Source organism: Myzus persicae, unplaced genomic scaffold (assembly GCF_001856785.1).
Source record: "Myzus persicae strain clone G006 unplaced genomic scaffold, MPER_G0061.0, whole genome shotgun sequence".
Classification (NCBI taxonomy): Eukaryota; Metazoa; Arthropoda; class Insecta; order Hemiptera; family Aphididae; genus Myzus; species Myzus persicae.
The window spans coordinates 269,184-275,183 of record NW_019103164.1 but is presented as its reverse complement, the minus strand read 5'-3'; positions in this window follow the sequence as shown (position 1 = coordinate 275,183).

The window sequence follows — 6,000 nt, the reverse complement described above, 5'->3', positions numbered from 1 at the left end:
TTGAGCGGTTTCGTTTCTGCAGCAGTAGTTTTACACGGCGTCAGCAACTATATACATCGGTACCTATACATACGGCTCCTGCACATCTGTATAATATTTTATATATATACCTACACATACTGACTATTACTATAAAAAATAATAATATGTAAATTATTACATATAGTCACGGTGATTATAATACACAATAAAATTATTTGACGGTGTGCTGGATCGAGTGAAAATCATCATTTTTCACAAGAAACGAAAAAAAAACAAAATAATAAAATGAGTATCAGCTATTTTTTGTAAATTTATCACTTTTCACACATTTTGAGATAAGAAGATATTATTATACAAAACCAAATGCTTTGATGGGTAGCAAAAAGTGTGCTGAACATTTTTTAAAATGTTATACAATATTTGGCCTGGTACACTGCAGCTGTCATCTGACTATCATAGTCACTGTCATTACTCATTTGTTGTGTCATGTGGCTTTTATATCATTTTCTTACTGGCGTTATGACTTGTAATCATGGTATATCATTCACTAATCACGATCTTTATTAAGCAATTTCAGAAGTCGAGACGAGCATATATAGGCGTAAATATATAGTATACAGTAAATATAGTAAATATAGTATATAGTAATATGCATATATAGGCGCAAAATATGTATGTGATGGGGGGGGGGGGGTTGAGTGAGTTGAAGATTTTGATGTAGGAATGACATTTTTTAAATTATATATTCCAATGTGTGGTGTTAAATCTTCAGGCTTTTGGACTTTTGGATACTATACATCTGTATAAAATCGTGGTGAAAATGTCCTAGGAAATAAGGTCCAAGTAAAAAGTCCGAAGTGGATAAGTTCTAAGACAAAAAAGTCAGGTATATATATTTAATAATAGTTAAAATAATAGATTTATAAAAAGAATTCAATGATTACAATTAGGTACTTAGTATCATTACCATTATAATATATATATAATATACATTATAATTATTTCTTAGGTTAATTAAGTATTAACTATCTAGTTAACTACCTTAACTAAAAAAAATCCGGTATATATGTATGTTGTATGTATAACAATATTTAAAATAATATGTTTAACCGATATATTTTGCTGATATTGGAACCTGCAAGATTATTCAAATTTTGGTTAGGTAAATCATTTAGTTATTATTTATATTAATACTTATTGGATGTTTGATTGTGCATCACATCATATTTATGTACACCGGATTTTTTTACCTTGGACTTTTTGATAGTATACGGTCTATATACGACAGACGAATAGACGGTGTAACTGTAAGCCCACCTGACATTTATACAGGACTTTTATACAACAAATGACATAATGATGCATAATTATTCCCTCCTTTTATCCTCTTGCCGACCAATAATAATATCTAATAAACAATCGTTTGATGATGTTCGCGCGATTCCGCTGACCGATGACATGCGCACTGCAAAATGCAAACCCGTCCACACCCGGTAAGCGGTATCGCGGTAATACAATAATACATAAATACATATATTATAATGGTCATTCGAGTACCTCACAGCTCCGCGCGGTATATGCACGCGGCGCTTTTTGATGTAAATTGAATACCACCTGTATAGACGTCTACTGAAATCGAACAAGCTGACATTTGAACCTTTTCCCATAATAATATAATATCATCGTCCAACGGCGGTGTAAGTATCTTACTTAAAATATTATTACTTCATAATATTTGCTTATTACAGACAACAAATTTTTTTTATCAGCGTTTCAAAGTATTCGAGTTGAACTGCCGCAGTATCTAAATACCTATATACTTAATACTTTTATTGTCAGGTATGACGAATACTGTAATTGTATTATCAGTTAATTCATTTTATTTTAAACACTCGTTATTGGGTTACGAACATATTGTAATTTAGTTTTTTTTTTTTTTTTGGTGATAATTTTGTGAATCATGATTACGAATTTCATTTTAACATGAAGTTATCGTGTTAATATATTAGGTATGTATTATCTATTTTTGAAGTGTCAAAATTATTATTAAATGTGATTCTAAACAAAAACAGAATTGAGTCAAATATACCTATAGTTGGGTATATTCAGTATAATTTACGGATAAAGTATTTTGAAGTCTTAATATTTTTTTAATTTTGGTTCACTAATCATCACTTATTTAAACTTAAAAATGTATAATTAATTAACTGTTAACTACACTCGTTTGAGATTTGATTTGAATGTAGTATGCATTTTGTATGTTGTCATTAAAAAATGTAAAAACTTAGGAATGATAACAATGAGTGTAGTTGCTAAAATAATTTGAAAATAATATAAAGTATATGTTTTCAAAGATTTTTTTTCAGTACAGATTGTTATATAATTATAGCTGTCATGGGTTAAAATATTTAATTTATCGAACGAAGGCATTTTAAAAAGTACTAAGAAGCCAATTAATGGTATAAACGTTCATAGTCTTGGCAAATTCAATAAGTTTTGAAAAAAATGACATAATTTATGCATGCAATCAATTTTCGGGTCAATTTTAAGGAAATGAACTCTTTGGTAACTACGTCGAAGCACGTTGTAATAATACGCCTTAACTGCATAAAACGGTAGTTATTAATAATATACAAAACCGTATAATATAATATTATATTTATTGCGGTCATTAAAATAAAATTACTTTATTTAAACACGTGTATACTTTTACTTACATAGGTATACTGTTTTTTCAGTTTTTGATAATTGCTGAGTGTTCATTATTCTTTAATAAATAATAAAATCTATTTCTGTAGATATAAGTATTCCATAATGACAGCAGTTACATACAAGCGATTAAGCGAATGTGTTTTTGTAACACTATATCATAGACCTACGATGCACTTTATAATTATTTTGAAGACATATTTTTTTATCATGGTGATTTTTTAGATTCTTTATTAGATATTTAATATAATTTATTTCATCATAAACGGCTACAGTGAGTATAAAATAAACATTTACAGAAAAAAATATACAGTTGCTTCTGTTTATAAAATTAAAAACAAACATAGGGAATCACAAATAAACGACCGTGATACAAAAGGAAGAAAACTTTGAGTAGTAAATTGTTTGTTGTAATGAATGAGTGTTGCATAGATAAAATATATTTTTCAAAACTATTAGAGTTTACTTGAAATTGACTGTTCGGTATGTAACAGATTATATATATAGCACGATGTATATTGTATAACCTACCTAAACTGTATAGTGTATAATATATAATAAACTAGGTAGTACATATTATAAATATTATAATCTAAAATTTTATGAAAAAATTGACCTAAAAAAGTTACAAAACGTATAAATTGCGTAATTGTTGGCGCAATTAGTAAAAAACATTTTTTTGGAGGGTTTGCTGTAGTAATCCTCATATTTTCTATCATTTAATAGACTAAATATTTTCCTTACACTGATATTACTATAAGTTATTAAATTTGTAAGTGCAGACTTTTAATAAATATAAACTTACATTAATACGTATAATTTTTTTTCTGATATTTAGTTTCCAATATTCTATCACTTATTGATAAACCATAAACAAGTTCATCAATTGTACAATCAGTCTTGCAGCATACTCGTTCTTAGCTTATCATTTGCTCCACTGGGGAAAACATTTTTCGAGGCTATTATTATTTAATTTATATTTTTGTTGTGTTTGAAGAGGGGTGGTTATAGTCCCCTCAACTAGTTGTTCCGATGCTGAGTACTTTATGTAGAAGATTTGGCATAACTATTTAAATATTAAATTACGTGCTGAAGATCTCGTGTAATATAATATATGTACACACCGGCGAAGAGTATTGTTCATGCAATATAAATAAAATAACAATTATTATGGTGTTATAAAATATATGTTTTAATTTATTTTTCGTATTTTTTATACAATAAATATCTCTTTTTATAACACGTAAGTTGTACAGACGAAAAAAACATATAATAAAATAAAAATAAATGAAGTGAACATATTATATTATCGGTATACACTTTATTACAATACTTATCGATAAAGTACGGGGAAGTGTGTGAGGAGGGAAGGAAGAATTGGGGATGATCGTTCGACGACGATCAAAATAGGGATGTTTCGATTTGGTTTGTTTAGCTGTATTGAGCGCAGTGCCGTAACTGGCCCGCCTTCTCGAGAGAATACTAAAATTAATATAATATTGATAAACTTATTTTAATAATAATAAAAATAATAATTATAATAAATAATAATAATATTTATAAATACATTAGGGCCGTTCACTATTCGTCAGGCCGTTAAATCGAATAAAAGACGAAAAAAACAATCATTTAGCCGATCATTAAAATAATAATGAATTTAATATTTAATTATTTAATTAGTAATAATTATATTTTTTATTCCTCAAAATAAAGAAAAGGACAAAATCATATGGCTCGTATGCATATTATTATATAATATAACTGCTAGGTAATAATATGATGATAATATAATTTCGATGCGACTAATAATTGTTATAATAATGATGATAATAATAAAAAAAACATAATAATAATATTACTAATGAAAATAGCGTTACTGCTATTGTAATCAAATTATGGGTAGGGTAGCAGTGGGGAGTATGAAAAAAACAAGGTAGCTCAAATGATGATTATTGAACCGTACCCTTTTGCATTGACTATATTGTCACGTATAATAATTCAATTTAATTATCATTATTATTATTATACTATTAAAACGGAAGAAGTAAAAATAATGGTTAACCATAGTTACCGTTCGCGTGATTAATCTTATTTAGGTGAATTATAAAAATAATCTTACTAGAGATTGGTGCCTACTTATTAATATTATATTATAATAATTTTTCTTTTCGTATATTATATTTTTCTATACGCGTTTTTAGAGATCAAGAACATGTCGTGTAAATAATTTAGCTACTATTTGACTCAAATAATAATTTGATTTACTGAATGACTAAAGAAAATATAAAGAATATTAATACCTAGTAATAATAACACAAAACTAATTTTACGAATAATAATATTATTATAATATATGAATAGCCCACGTTCAAGAGATCTATAAAATTTCTGCTACATTTAAATTGTTATAACAATATTTAACTAAGTCTGTGAATAAATTCGTATCATATTTGTACTATGATTAATAATTATTCAATATCTTCAACGGGGGAAAAAAATCAATGAATAAGAAAAAAAAATATTATATACAAATCAGATTTTTTTTTGGATTTTTTTTTAATGAAACAACGTTTTTCATATCGTTTACATACATATAAAGAGGAGAGATCAAACATAAAATAACTAATGATTAAATAAAATAAACAATAAGGGATGTAAAACTTAAAACACTAAAGACAGAAGAATAATGTTATCATATTGATAATAATAACTTAAACCTATGAAATATAATATGCTCCCGCGGAGAACATTATATTAATATCTAAAACTATTTATCACATTTTTTCTTTTAATAGTATAACTAAATATATAATAATATAACCTACGTATGTAATAATAATAATAATAATAATAATAATAATAATAATAATAATAATAATATTTAATTAACAAAATAAGATAGCGGACCTCGCTTGTGGTTGTGGCCACGATGATCGCTATAGAAAAAAAAGCATAATAATATATTATAATAAAACCAAAAATGAAAAGTTCATTTATTACAATAAGATTGTTGAATAAAAGAAAAAAACAAGTAAATCATTTAATGATGATTATATGATAATAATAATAGAAATAAAAAAAAAATTAATAATTTTTTGGGAAGGGGGAAATAAATAAAAATTAAAAAATAAGAAAAATTTATAAAACACACCTGCGGTGGCACATTAATACATTTTATAATATATTATTTCACATGAGGTAGAAACAAAACAAAATATCTTACAATAATTATGTGACGACGACACGGTTGCTTTGCGCATATTATTATTGTCCTTCATCGTCGTAGTCGACAACCGTACCATTATTATC